Source organism: Marmota monax, unplaced genomic scaffold (assembly GCF_021218885.2).
Source record: "Marmota monax isolate L192 unplaced genomic scaffold, Marmota_monax_Labrador192_F-V1.1 WCK01_AAM20220418_F8-fsc00161, whole genome shotgun sequence".
Taxonomy (NCBI): Eukaryota; Metazoa; Chordata; class Mammalia; order Rodentia; family Sciuridae; genus Marmota; species Marmota monax.
Window position 1 is genome coordinate 2,924,099 of NW_026693511.1, and position 16,257 is coordinate 2,940,355.

At 38.7% G+C, this 16,257-nt stretch overlaps 1 pseudogene; it reads left to right on the forward strand.

Moving 5' to 3' along the window:
• Positions 1-1,984: 1,984 nt before the first annotated feature.
• LOC124102228 (zinc finger protein 33B-like) lies at positions 1,985-5,613 on the forward strand (annotated as a pseudogene).
• The last annotated feature ends 10,644 nt before the right edge of the window (positions 5,614-16,257 follow it).

Here is a 16,257-nt window from a genome sequence, read left to right on the forward strand (position 1 = left end):
ACATTCCATGCGCAGAATTCTAAGCTATTTTCACATTTTCAGTTATTGTTAAAGCAACAACCCCACTCCTCAGTATCAATTCTCTCTTTGTTAATTTTGAGTTGCTATCACAATACCTGAGTCGATGTACTTTATAAGAAAAGAAGCTTATTTACCCCCTGATTCTGATGGCTAAAAAGTCCAAATAGCATGGCCCTGGCACCTGTCAAGGGTTCCCAGGCTACATCACAATATGGCAGATGACATCACATGGCAGGACTGACTCCAAGAACAGTGAGCTACATGCAGAAGAAATCACATGGTGAGAGAGGAAGCAAGAGAATGAGGAAGGGTTAGGCTCACTTTTTAATAACAGCCCATTCTCTGGAGAAGTAACCTACTCCAAAACCAGCATTAATCCTTTCAGGAAGGTAATGTCCCCATCACCTAATTATCTTCTTTAGCGGGCCCCCACCTCAGTGCTATTACATTAATAGTTAAGCCTCCAGAACATGAGTCATTGAGGGAAAAACCACATTCAAACCATTGCAATATTACTTTTAAATCAGATAACCTTATATAGTCTTATATGACTCCCTGAAAAAAGCAAACAAACGAAATCACTCAACTCTGTCCACATTGCAGGGAACAGGCAGTCCAATTTGTTTGCACCCTCAGAGATTATATGGTTTATGTAATTCCTACCCTGTTCATGTTGTGATTGATACAGGGTGATGTAGTAGATACCTGCTGTCTAATGCTTGATCTAGTTAAAAGGTTTTTTTAAATTATCAATACCGTTTTTAAATGCCAACCCACCAATCCTATATAGATGGCAGTTAGTGTTATACATGTCCAAGTAGACACCAGACATTCATCTTAAGGCTATACATCTGTTGCTAACATTAGTACTATTCATAGCTCCTCCTTTCGTCTGAGGGTCTCCAAAGTGTTTGGGACACTTCAGTGAAATTTGACAGAGCGAAGATCCTACTGCAGAGCCAAGTAATAGCAAATATCACCTGACACACTATGTAGGCCCACCTGAACCTCAACATTACTTTACAACATAGAACTGGGGAGGCAAAAACCCAAACCAGCAACCAGGCCCCAAGAAACAACAATCAGAGGGGGTCCTCAGATTACACGCCTGGCCATTTACTGATATATCAAAAACAGGTACTAGAACCAAAAAGATAACCACACACAAAAGGATGTGAATGTAAAAAGAGGAAGGGAAATTCATCTCAATTGTGCAAGTTCAAGACCTCTGAAAACATGAAGAAATAGGCAAACAAATCTCCCCCCAAATTCACAATTCCCCAACAAAGGATTCCCACAAATATAGAAGTGGGTAAAATTCCAGAGAAAGATTGTAAAAAATGATTATTAAAATGTTCAATGGACTAAGAAGATCTAAGGAATGGATTAAGAGAACAAATAGAGGAGATGACTCATCTCAGTAAAGAAACATTAAAAAAGAAACCAATCAGAACTCTTAGAAATGAATGATACTATGAATCAAATAAAAAATTCACTTGAAAGCATCACCGTCAGATTAGATTGCATAGAAAGTAGAATTTTAGCCTTGAAGACAGAATTTCAAACCTTGAAGACAGTGTGTATGAACTTGAATACTCAGTCTGTACTAAAGGGAAAAAAAGAGACCATGGGCAGACTATACAAGAACTCTAGGACAACAGCAAGATATCAAACTTGAGAGTCAATGGAATAGAAGAGAACATGGAGATACAGGCTAAAAATATTAACATTTTCAATGGGATAGTCAGAAATCTTTCCCAATATTATAAATTGTATAGACATCAACATACATAACCCCAAATAGGATCAGAAGAAAACTCCAAGACATAATCAAAATGCCTAACATATAAAGAAAAAATATTAAAAACTAGAAGAAAAACATCAGGTCACATTTAGAAACACACCAATAAGGCTTATCACTGACTTCTCAATTCAGACCCTAAAATTAAGGAGAGAATGAAATATTCCAAGCTGTAAAAGAAAACAATTGCCTCAGAAGGTGCACACAGGAGAGAAACACTTCCAGTGTAATGAATGTGGAAAAACTTCCTGGGAAAAATCAAACCTCACTAAACATCAGAGATCCTACACAGGAGAGAAACTATGAATGCAATGACTGTGGGAAAGCCTTTAGTCACAAATCAATCCTTTATGCTATACCGGAGGACACATAGAGAGGGAAAACTCTATCATTATACTGCATGTTGGAAAACTTGTGCCAGAAGTCAGACCTCACTAAACTTCAGAGAACACACACAGGGCTGAAACCCTATGAATGTGGCAAGTCCTTCTCTATGCATTCACACCTTATAGTATATCAGAGAACTTACATAGGTGAGAAACCTTTGAGTGCCTGGAATGTGGGAAATCATGTTGTCAAAGTCACATCTTACTTGGCATGGGAGAACCCATATAGGGGATAAACCCTATGCATGTAATGCTTGTGGAGAAACTGTGAGAATCATAAAGTATTAGATAGTTCAAACAGGGTTAGAACTTTTTGAATGTGAGAAAAACTTATGCTTAAAGCCAGACCTCACAGTATGTCAGAGAACTCACATTGGAGAGAAACCCTTTGCATGTCCTGTGTGTGGCAAATTCTTCAGCCATAAATCAACCCTCTCTCAACATTATAGAACACATACAGAAGAGAGACTATTTGAATGTCATGAATATGGGAAATTTTTTTTTACAACAAATCATACCTAACTAAACACAACAGAACGAATTGAGGAGAGAAACCTGAGGAATGCAACAAATGTGAGAAAAACTGCCAGAAATTACAGCTAACTTAGCATCAGAGAATTTACTTAGGGGAGAAATTATATAAATGTACTGAAGGTGGAAAACGTTTCTGCTATAAGTTTGCTATAATTTTATATCAGAGAACCCATATAGAAGAAAAGTCCTATAAATGTAATGTAAAATAAATGTAATGTGAAAAACTCTTCTGCTGGAATTCAGGATTTATTTTGTATCAGAGAAACACACAGGAGAGAAACCCTATGATGAATATGGGAAATCATTTTATGCAAATGATCTCTCAGAATGTATCACAGGGCTCATATGGGAGAAATCTTGTCAGTGTATTGCATGTGGGAAAGTCTTCCCATAAATCAGAACTTGCTAAACTTTGGAAATCACATGTAGTATACATTTGAAAATACATAGCAGAGGAAACAATATTGCAAATTAAGTGAATATTAAAAATACACTAGAACAGGGTCCAAATGGTGCTGGAGTGGGGTTTCTATTGACAAAGGTAATATCTTATATGATCAGAATATACATATAATCCAAGTTTATTTACTTTTTTACTTACTTACATTTTGGGTACTGGGAATAGAACCCAGGGGCACTCTGCCACTGAGCCACATCTCCATTCCTTTTATTTTTGAGACTGAGTCTTTTAAGTGCCCAGTCTGGCCATGAACTTGAGATCCTTTTGTGAATAGCTGAGATAACAGGCATGCACTGCCATGCCCAGTGCAAATGATCCAAGTTTATGCAAGTAATTTAAGCTTCCAAATTCAGAAACTAGAAAAGAAAAGCAACATATTAAATTCAAAGCAGAATAAATAAGAAATAAAAATTAGTGAAAGAAAATCAACAAGCCAAAAGTTGAATTTTTTTTTGGAAAAGATTAATAGAATTCATAGGCCTCTAGTCAAGTTAATGAAGACACAAATTACTAATATGAGACATGAAAGAGGTACCATCATTACTGATCCATGAAGATTAAAAGGGTTATAAAGGAATCTTAAGGACAACGTAGGCCATAAATTTGATAACTAAACTGAAATTGACCAATTATTTTAAAAATATATTCTGTCAAAATTCACACAAGGATAAACCTGAATAAGCAAATTAAACAGAAAATACAAAGAGCAGATGAGTTCAGTGGTGGATTTTGCCACACTTTATGTAGAAATTATACCAGTTCTCTATAATCTCTTTCCAAAAGTAAAAGCAGAGGGAGCATTTTCATGAGGCTAGCATTACTGTAATACCAAAGTTAGGTGAAGACATATCAAGAAAGGAAAACCATAGACCAATATCTTTCATGATCATAAATGTAGAAATTCTCAACAAATATTAGCAAATCAAATTGAACAGTGTATTTAAAGAATTATACATCATGACCAACTGCATTTTTTTTCAACTATGCAAACTGACTCAAAATTTGATAATGAATGTAACCTAATTAGAGATTAGGGATGAAATTTGATCATAGCAATAGGTGTAGAAAAAGCATTTGATGAAATCTAATATTTGTTATGATAAAACACAGCAAAGTAAGAATACAGGGAATTTCAACTTGGTCAAGAAGTACTTTGTGTTAAAACTAGATACTTTTCTGCTAAGATGAGGACAAAGCAAGGATGTCTCTCACCACAGATTTTCAAAATCTGTCTGAACATCCTAAGACAGGAAGGTAAGTTCTAATGCAAGAAGATAAAAGATACACAGATTTGGAAAGAAGTAAAAAAATGACTTTGTTTTCAGATAACAAGATTCTCTTAAAAAATCCAAAGACACAACAACCAAAACCTCCCAATGCTTATTAGCAATTATAGCAAGGATATGATGCTCATGTAGACAAAGAAAAAAAGTATGATCTTGCCCATGTCCCATGCAGGCAGTGGAATTTGGGTTTCCTCTGCCTGTAACAGGCTGGCTGTGAAATAAAGCTAAGAAAGAGAAATATGGCAAAGAAACCACAAGACACAGGTAGTAATTTTAGAAAGCAGGGATGAGACAACTCTTCAGCATTAGGGTTCAAGCTTCCATGCTGGAAGGAGGGTGTGAGAGCCCATGTTTGCTTTATTTATGTTGGGGAAATTGAAAGGTTTTCCATGGAATGTTCTTTGCCAGATAAGGTGGGGAGTGGGCTGTCTAGTTCTCAATGGGTTATGCCCAACTCCAGAGCTACTAGAGTTGTCCCACTAGTAGAGCAAGGGGCGAGATCTCACATCTTGGGCAGTCTACACACAGGAATGCTGGGATTGTTCCCAAGGAGAGACCTAAGTCCCCCATGGCTCAGTACCAGTAAAAGACCACTTAATTAGCTTAACTGGTGAAGTATGAAGCTCCAAAAGACAGGAAGTAACTTTAAAAGCATATTTTTATTTGAAGAAAGCCAATCTGAAAAGATTTTGTACCATAGGATTCTATGGATATGACTTTCTGGAAAGGGAAACTATATAGAAAGTAAAAATATGAATGGTTACCAGGGATTCAAAGGGAAGGAGAAAGGAACAAATGGATGGTGGTGATTTTTAAGGCAGAGAAAGTATTCTGTAGGGTACTATAATTGTAGATTCATGTCATTATACACTTGTCTGTACCTATGAATGCAAACCACAAAGAATGAACTTTAAAGGAAACTATTGGCTTTAGTTAAGAATAATGTATCAATATTGATTCATTAGTCATTACAAATTACCACACTAATGCACGATGATAGGATGGACCAGTGAAGGGTTATGTGAGAAGTTCTCTGTATTTTTGCTCAATTTTTCCTGTAACTGTACAAATGCTCTAAAAAATATAGTATAATAAGTGAATAAATAATAATAACCAGCCAACCAATCCTGCCTGTGTATATAGTGTGGTAGTTGAGTCTATGAGAGGATGCTTTGTTACATATTTTACAGAATAAAAACATTGTTCAGTACCTATTTTTCCCATATAGAAGGATGGGGTGGGCAAGGGAAACCAGTCTCGGAATTTCTTGTTTGACAGCCACTAAGTATATTTTCCGTTATACCCTTTTGATTTTCTAAGGCTTACTCTCTTAGAAAATTATATTAAGTTCCTTACCATATGTTGGATGCTGTTTCAAAACACAGTCTTCTGGAGAACCTTGCCCCAGTTGCCATGTAGCTGGTACTGTAACTGAGTCTTCAAAAGGATATCACAGTCCTTTCAAATGTAATGCTTGAGGATGGTAAGCAACATGGTAAAATCAGTGAAATACATGAGAAGGGGCCCATTGCTACACTTTGTTGGCTGCAAAATCAGTTCCTTGATCAGAAGTAATGTTGTATGGAATACCATGACTGTTTGGCAGAATCATTGAATGCAAGGAAGGTAAATTCATATCTAGAATAACTGTCTAATTCTAGTAAGGATAAAATTCTGCCTCTGCCTTGATGGACAGAATTCATTTTGATCCACTTGCCACCAGGCAGATCTCCCCAGGAATGGTGCCATATTTGGGGACTCAGTGTTGGATTCTGCTGCTGCTTGACTGGACACAGTGGTGTCCATAGCCAGATCCACCTTGGAATATCACATTAGTTAATTCATTTATAATTTTCATTTCTTCTACTATGGCCACTTTGTTCATAAACCCATTGGGCAATGTCAGTGAATCCTCTAATCCATTTGATTCATATCTTTTTCAATTGAAGTTACCATTTGGTGTGCATTCACTTGGGATATAAAATCTTCACATTTTTTGGCCATTCAGAAATGTAAGTCCACATTCATCTTCCCTAAATTTCTTTTCAGTTTTCCATTATGTTCCCTCCAAGTCCATGACTACTCACTGCATCAATTTCACTTCTGGCAATTTCTCCTTCCAAGAGAGGTGCACAACAAAGTGTTCTGTGCAGAACCATGCCTACCTGGAAGATTTCCACTCACTGCTCTTTCGGGGGATGTCCCAGAGATGGTATGCCTATTTTTTGCAGAACAAACTTCCTGAGCTACACAATTAAATGCAAATACCTCTGCTTAGTAGGCCCAGATCAATTAATTGGACCTGACCCAAGCTTATCTGTCTTCTACCATTATCGCACACTTTTAATATCCATCCTCACTGAAGTTCCCTGGATTTCTACTTATATACATTATAAAATGTAGTAGTCTGGTAGTACCCTTCTTTATGAGTCTCACTTTGTACATCACCTTTATGGGTCTCCTGAGACTTGAGTCTAATTATAAGTTTAGAGGTGGTCAGTATTTTCTTTCACAGAAACTGCATCGGGGAGACATTTACTATTTTCTCAAGAAATATTTGGTTAATTTCCTCAGAGATTGTTGCAAAGGGGAATACCATTGTGGTTAGAGAAAGTACTTCTACTGGGTTTGAGGAGGCCAATTCTATTGGGGTCAGGAGATCATTTTGATTAGCAAAAAATTCACCATGTACTTTAGCAGTGTCATTCATAATACTGTATAGTAAGTATTTCTGTGGTTTTTGAGTGGTACTGAAGCTCTAGAAATATATATATATGAATGAAAGGGCACACAAATACAAAATTCTAGAAGACTGAGAAATCCTTTCTAAGAAACTTGTACATGTCTCTATTTGTCAAGAGTCCCCAAGACCACCCCAGGTTTCATGAGGGACTCACAGGACTCAGTATATAGTCTATTCATGATAATGATTGCAGTAAAACAATACCAAGCAAAATCTGCAGAATGAAAGGCACATGGGACAAAGTTCAGCATAAATCAGACTCAGGCTTCTAAGGGTTCTTTCCCAGTGGAGTCTTTCCCACAGGAGGACATGCTCACTTCACCCAAGGAAAAGTTGTGACAATGTACGTGAAATGTTATCTGTCAAGAGCACTAGACCATATTGTATCACTAGACACTTTGTGCTCATTGTTTTAGTTGTATGTTGGCCAAGTAAATAGCCTTGGCACATTCTAGGATTCTGCAAGCCCACAAAGAAAACAATTATTCATCATGATTGCACTATTTGTATAGTTTGGGTATAGTGAATTTTTGGAAGTGGTGGAAACACTCCTGAAATCCAAGTTCTTATATGCCAACCAAAACCAACCTTAATAGCATGCTTGTGTTATTAACTTTCTGTAACTTGGCCAAGATATTATTACAACAAACTTGTTTCCTGGAGGACCCATACAGCATGGTGAGACCAACCTAAACTGAATGCTGTTTTCCTTCTGCACCTTCCCAACTGCTGGGTATGAAGAGGAGACTGTGCCTTGCTTGGAGTTACTCCACGATGTATAGAACAGCTGGTCTCAGGCTGTGCCTAAATCTGATTTACTTCATTTTGTAAAGCAGTAGTTTGTCATAAGCTACTCCATTTTAAATACCAAGGTAGAAGTGAACAACTACCATCTATCTGCCTGGCACAACCATGAGGCACAAAGTGATAAATTAATCATGCTCACGAGAATAACCACCTGTGAACTTTTCAAATTAATCAGAAGCACAATTAATGTGTGGATGTATCAAATTCATATAGGAAAAACCAGGCTTATGAGCTTATTGAACACACCAGACCTCCCAATGATTCAAATCCCTTAATCAAGCCCCATAAAAGGAGGCACATTCCAATCCTGGATATAGTGGTCACGTGATCACTTGTCACAAGTCTTGCCCACAAAAATTGCCACAGTGGGCAGGGGATGTGGGTCAAGTGGTAGCCCGCTTGCCTGGCATGTGCAGGGCGCTGGGTTCGATCCTCAACACCACATAAAAATAAAATAAAGATGTTGTGTCCACCGAAAACTAAAAAATAAAAAAAAAAATTTAAAAAAATTGCCACAGTGACAAACCTCCAAATCTCTGTCCTTGTGCTTTAGCAGAGTGTGGTTTTTCCTGCCTGTTATGAATGTACAAGTCTCACTCCAAACTGACATCTCAAGATGACACTGAAACTGCTGAGTCTGTCTGCCAGACCTCAGCCTAGAATTAGTTCTTATGCTTTGACAGCTCTGTACCCTGAATAAGTTCTTTGGCTAATTTTATCTAACTACCTATAGTGACTCTGTATTCATATCTGCTCTCTGCTTTTGCTCTCAGTTCAGCCTCTTGAACCCCTATGGCTGCCTTAATTAAACCTTTTTTAGCTTTTACATCATTTGAGTGGAAAAGATGTTGGATATTAAGACTGAAATAAAAGAACCTGTGCTTGCCTAGCTGATGACTACCAGATAACCCACAAGTATTCAGTGAATTGCCACTGATAAAAGTGGTATAGCCTGTGAATTTATTGTTATTCAATAAATTCTGATATTGTGGAAAGACAAACATGTGTCTATGTTAATGACATAGCACTCTTATAATACTGGCATTCTGGGATTTTGTTTTTTTCTTGGTTATTATGATAAGATCAAGATATCTTATTCAGTAATCAAAATTTTACATTTTTTTTTCCTTAAAATTTTTCTTTTCCTTCTTTCCTCAGAACATTCATTTGGAAGTGTCCTATGCAAGAGACAAAACAAAACAGAACATTTTTGTACAACTAAGGCAGTTGTATAAAAAACTCAACATGTTCAGGATAAAACCTGCATTTTGAATAATTTTGAAATGGGTTTCCATAAACTTCTACCTCTTTTGTCCTAGTCTCCAGTGAGCACCCTAGAAAAGGTCACTTGAGGGATGATAGCTGCAAAAACCCCAAATGCAACAATCAGCAGCAAAGCAGGAGACACCCCTCATAGGGGGTCGGTAATCTGATCTGCAAGAACTTGCTGAGAGGTTACAGTCCCCACCTTGTGCCATCTTCCAGCTTGTACTTTGGAGAAGGAATCACAGATTAGAAACATAATCCTGTTCATTAGAAATGTAGAACCTTATAGCTTAAGATGATACCATTAGGCACAAGCTCTTTGTTGGGGGCATCTCCAAGTGACCGTGACAGTCAGGCCAATATGCAAGATGTTTTCACGGTTTATGTCCTCCCAGAGGGGTGTCCTAATTCTGTACCAGTTGCAGAGTTATGAAGAATTATTCCTTGGGGCTGGGCCTGCTTTCAGTTTTGCCCAGTTTGTTTCAGCTGAGTCAGGTTCAAGCAATTAGGGTCTGTGAAACAGGATTCCAGAAAAGCCAGCAGCTTTTCTTGGGAAGTAGCACAGAAGATATGCTGCAGGACCAGACAGCTATGTTCCTAGTTCAAGTGACAAGTAGGGCTTTGCTGAGTTTTTACCTTATCTGCCTTAGAGTCGAAGTTAATCTACTAAAAAGTAGACACATGGGTTAGAAGCCATCAGCCTCCAAGGTTCAGATCTTTGACCTTATAAGATCCCATTAGAAACTAAGAACTGCTTTTTAAAATTCCAAACTACATTTCTATCTTGAAATTCTCTCTCATTTCATGTTGCCTCCCTTTGACCCAGAGCCTGTAATAAGCAATTGTGACTTTTGGAGATTGTTCTTTTTCCAGTGTTCAGATTTTAAATTTCAATGTGCCTATCATCTGGGAAAAAAATAAGGAATTTATGTTCCACTAAGTTTTCTTTGCATCTTCCACTGATTGGGAAGCTAGGATTTATAACATTTAAAAGCCTTAACATTTAATTCCAATTTTACCATACAACCAGATATATTAGTCACAAAATACAAAGCTATTGTCCTAATCCATTTTCTATTGGTATAATGGAGTATCTGAGACTGGGTAACTTGTAAAGAATAGAGATTTGGGGCTGGTGTCTAGCTCATTGGCTGAGTACTTGCCTATTAAATTGAGGTTATGGGTTTGGTTCCCAGTACAGCATGCACACAAAGAATAAAAGCTTATTTTGACACAGTTCTGGAGGTTTGGGTATAAGAGGATAGCACTGGTATCAACTTAGATCCTGGTGACGGTCTTGTGTTCCTTCAGCTGGAGGGAAAAAGCAGAAGGGCAAGTGAGCGTATGTGAATGAAAAAAACACAAAGGGTAGCCTTGCTTTATAACAACTGGTTTTTCCAAAGAGTGAGAACTTACTATAAAGAGAGAATTAACTAAATCCTGTGATAAAGTCACTAATTCCTCTTCCTGACCTAATTACCTCTTAAAGGCTTCACCTACTCTCAATACTGTTGTTTGATTGTGTGGAATCTTACATGAAGTTTTGGGAGACATATTTATACAATAGCAGCCATTAACTCTCCTTGCCCACAGCATACTAAACTCAGCATTTATAGGGTTAATGTTTCTGCTGTGAGGAAATCCAGGATAGAAACCAGGGTTGAGGGGAAGGCGCCTACTGTCACACTGAAGCAGCTAAGCTGAAGAAGGAGTGTCATACTGACTTGTTTCTCCAGCTCTGTGAAGTTTAAAATGTTTTGGTGCCTCTCAAAACTCACCTTGGGAAATTTTCACCATTGGCTTCTTTCTATCCCATCTGTGGGGGAGAACAAAACCCAAAGGCATTTACATATTCACATCGTTTACTCAGTTACATATTCACAGCATCTATACTTTATCCAGCATTGCCAAAGCAGCCATCAAACCATGGATGGCTTCATGGCCACCCAGGCACCAAATTTTCATTATACTGCACCTTTCATTCTTCTGTTTCCCAGTGCTTTGGGAATATTTCAATGTGTCAGGGTTGTTCTAGCATATCTCACTTCTGATGCCAACTGTATCAGGAATACTCAGGACCACCTCTGGGTTTGGTGAATTGTTAGGAGGGCTCAAAAGACTTAGTACATAGTCATAGTCCTGGCTATCATTTGTTTTGCAAGACTGGAGATTGAACCAAAGGGGGTTCTACCACTGAGCTAAAATACTGACACTCCCCACCCCTTATTATTTTGAGACAGGGTCTAAGTTGCCAAGACTGGCTTTGAACTTTTGATCCTTCTGCCTCAGCCTTCTGAATAACCTGGATCACAGGTGTGCGCCACAACACCTGGCTCATGGCTATCATTTATTATAGCAAGATCAGTAAGGGGAAGAGGCATGGGGCAATTTCCAGAGGAAATCAGGCACATTCTCCCAAGAATCTTCTCCCAGTGACACAAGTTGTGACAATACATGTGAAATATCACAGAAACTCATCAGAGATTCAGTGCCTAGTACTTTTGTTGGGGGTTAGTCAGGTAAGCACCCCCTGCCTGTCATATTTCCAAATTTCAGACTCCCTGAAGGAAAGTGGGTGTTCAGCATAAACCCTACTATTTAGGCACAGGGAGCCACTCTTATTAGTAAAGTGGTGGGAAGCCTTCAGCAATCCAATTCCTAAACCTTCCCCAAATCCAAGTTCCCAGGCACCAGCCTAGGGCCAACCTTGCAAGCAGGCCTGTAATCTCAGTGCACTAATATGACAACCCTATTTCAAATTATTGTTAGCTCAAAGGTTTGCAGTGCTTTAAATGGTTCAACCCACTTGTGTAATAGACATACTAATGCAGCCATGAGATTATCAAATTTAATCATTTAAAAAATTGTTTGCAGTGGTTGCTAGTATTTACTTTTAATCATATATTTGCATCCTAAATTCCAAAATGCAAGTGTAGACTGTGATAAATTTTCTAAATTATTGAACAAGGAGTAATGCCAGGGTCCAGCCCCAGCAGGGATCCAGGAATCCTGAAGGATGAGTGGTGTCGGTGAAAGAGAAGAGATAGATGGACAACAGCTTGCAAGTTACAAGCAACCTTCAGAAGGATCTGCTGCCCCAGAGGGGGCTTTATTTTTTTATTTTTAAAAAAATATTTGTTTTTTAATTGTAGTTGGACACAATACGTTTATTTATTTTTTATGTGGTGCTGAGGATTGAACCCAGAGGCCCTGCATGTGCTAGGCAAACGCTCTACTGCTGAGCCACAACTCCAGACGAACACTCTACTGCTAACCCACAACCCCAGACTTTTAACTTTAAAAGCATACCTATGATTATTGGTAAGCTTTCTTACTTCTAATCTAAAATTTCAGTAAAACACACTTAAAATAGTGAAAGCCTATTATTTAAAAGCCTACTACTCTGCAGTGCCTCTAAAATATATCTATGCTAATTTTGCATTATTTTAATCTTCAAGGTAATTTTTTTTTTCATATGACCTACTTAACTGCTTTCTTAAAGAGTTTCTTTGACCCTTTGTCAAAGTACACCAAGTCTTACATCTTTGTATTCTTTAACTAAAGGGCAGGCTCTGCACCTCAACCCATTTGCCATTAATATTAACTATATGTTTCCCATTTTCATCATATATTCCTGTGTAAGGCAAAGAAGGGTCTGTTGGGGGGGGGATGTATTTTTATTTTTATTAGCCTCTTGTCCTCTAGGGGGATACCATAATCTTCCTTTAATTAAGTAAGCTACATACAGTGGTCCTTGTACTGTTGACACAGCAATTGTTTTTCTGTAACTAGGCTGTTGCACAGGTTGTGGCTTTAGACAGGGGTGGGGGGGGGGCTTAGTGTAAATTGTTAACTGTCGGATAAACATTTCTTGCTGCTTAGGCTTGAGAAATAACACTATTGTTTGTATCCTGAGAGATATTGAAACACACCTCAGAGCATGTCTTAATTGTATCTTTAGTCTCATTCTGGGAATTTTCCTTCAATCTCAGGCAACTTTTATTATTGAATGAAATATGTCCTGTTATCCATATCATGAGTATCATAAACAAAACACTTAACATTCCCCATGGTTCTGGTTTCCAGATGGTGTGGCCCTGCCACAGCATCGCTCACGCTAAGACCCTCTCAAACAGCGGGTGCAGGAACTCCTTTACCAGAGAAATATCTTATGAAGCTTTTTTTCAGTATGTAAAAATTGTAGAATCAGCATATTACTAATAAACGAAATTAAGAATGCATAATTTCCTCAACTAATACTAAGAAAATCATAAGATTTCTGATAATTCAGATTGAGATATAGTAATTATGATGGAAGTTGCAAATAGCACTGTATAACAGTCTCATTCTTTCAGATCAAACCCATAGCTTCCCCAATCCTCAGCCCCCCCACCCCCCCTTTTTTTTTTTTGGTGCCAGGGATTTAACTTTAAAGGTTTAACCACTGAGCCACATCACCAGCCCTTTTTATTTTTTTATTTTGCGACAGGGTCAAGGGATATTTTTGAAAAGTCATTTATCAAGAGATCCAATGTAATCCTGAAGAATGGAAAAGAGAAGTTATGCCATGAAAAGATGGTTCAGAGTCAAGCTTGTAGAGCAATTCCCAGAACGTTTAACACTGATGTACAAGTTTGTTACCATTGTGCCTCCTTTCCTCTTGATAAATGTTCAGTGGACAAGAAATGAAATAAGTGAGATGCGGCTACTGTAGAAAATAATATCAAAGGAACACAGACTGTATTTGCAAGAAATACTATAATATTCTTCAAAATGAGGAACTGTTTAAGATATTCAAATCACCAGGGAAATATATTTAATAAGAGGTACGTAATTTAGATACTTGTGGTTTAGCTTACATGAAACAGAAGTATTTGTTACATCTGGCAATCTGCCGAAGGAGCCAGAAACCCCGGTATCTTTTCCAAGTGAGTGGGCAGAGGGCTTTTGGGAAATGTAGCCTGCACTTTCTGGCTGCTGACTGACTACAGCGGAGCCCTGGCGGCCCTGCGAGCTGTCTGCGCATGCGCTGGTGACACGTCAGGGTTTCTTGCATATCGTCACTCCAGGCGGCCTGGTCTGTATACTATGGAACCGCGGGCGGGCTGAGCGAGGCTCTGGCGCAGAGGGCCCCTGGTGAGCGCCTATGGTGGTGTCCCGGGCATATCCTGCTCCTGGAGATGTAGGGGGTCAAGTGAGCAGGAGCCAAGCCTACCACCTCGGGTTTAATCTCTCGTTTGTGCTCTCCTAATGCGATTCCTCCAGCGCTTGTCACACAGCGAACGTGAATTCTCTTGAGTTGAAGGGTCCACGAGACGCCGTGGGACCGCGCGGAACCTGGCACTTCTGAGCTCAGCAGAGCTTCACATCTCTCTCCTTACTGGAGAACTTTATTTCTATTTTGGACGTTGCTTCATTCTCCCAACTATCTGTAGTCAGTGCCGCCTCCAAGAAATCCTCCAAGAAATCCAAGGTGGTGATCAGAGCAGAAGGGAGTGGGAGGTACAGATTCCATACCACATTCTTGGCGTTGTGTTATCTGAAGCCTGCAACTGTCACAGCAGTTAGTAACTTCTTTCCCTAGCGTCTCAAGGCAGTAGTTTTAAAGTCAGTGTGGCTTTAGATTTGAGAATTTTTTGTTTTTTTTAAAAAACGATAGTTTCAGTGAAGGCGCCCAGGCCCATCCAACACTGCCTGGCCTTGTCTTGTGTACCCAAGTAACATTTATGAGAAAGGTCCAGTTTGTGACTCAAGTGACCCAGAAAGCCAAGAGCTTTAGGGTCTTGGATGAGGATGCTAGGTGAAATGCTTAGGTCCAGCTTTCTGAGAATGAAGCCCCTTTTGTGAGGTCACAGGAGCAACAATCCCTGCTAGGAGGACACTTGGCCAGTTAGTCCAAGATCTCAGCAGAGGTGCAGAATTGTGGGCAATGGGGCAGAGACTCAATTTATTCAGACAGAAGCAACGTGGGGTTCACTTGCCCAGAAACAGTGTCACATCCGAACAAACTGGATGATGGTGGAAACCGTCCCAACTCTCAGGAGAGATGTAAGATGTGGCAGGAGACAAGGGCAAACAGAAGGAACAGAAAATAGCACGTCTCTAGGTTCTGACCTGCACATCCACTACTGCATAACTAGAGATAGACTGATTCTGCCTCACTTTGATCTTACAGAATCGGAGGGGATACTTCATGAAGGTCTTTAAGTGTTTAAATACAATAAAATCAGCTTCATTTAAAAGAAAAGGACTGGAGCTAGGGATATGATTCAGTGGTAGAGCGCTTGCCTGGCATGTGTGAGGCCCTGGTGTCCCCCCACCTCCACCCCTACCCTACTGCTTGGGCTTGGGCAGAGGATGGTGAGATAGGGGCTGCAATAGGTAGACAATATACCTAAAATGTCATCATTGATTACAGTGACACTTTTTGTGATAGCAGAGTCAAGAGACCCAGGCATGTGTTTTCTGCTGACAACAGATATTTCTAATTAGTTAATTAAATAATTTATAATCAAATGATAGTTCTGAGAATCTAGAACCAAGCTAGAGCAATTTTTTCCCTTCCAGAAAAGACTAAACCTTAAATCATCACACCACCATTTTCAAAAACCTTGTTGAGTCTTTTTTTCACATTCAATGACATTTTAATTATGTAGTTTACAGAATATTATGTGACATCAAATTCTATTACACCAGTAATCTAAATTTTCTAGAGACTCTATACCACCAAACCAATTATCACCACATCTGTTTTTTTTTTCTTTTAGTAGTTTCACTTATAATTCACATGAAGAGTTTCTGGTTTATAATAAACATAAACCTGAGTATTTTTGCTTATTATAGGTTTTAATGAAAGTATTATGTTCCATTCTTTGGCTTTATACTAATTTACTTAATATAATTGTTGGTTTGCATTTTTCTGTGTTAGATCATAAATTATTAGAAAACAAATA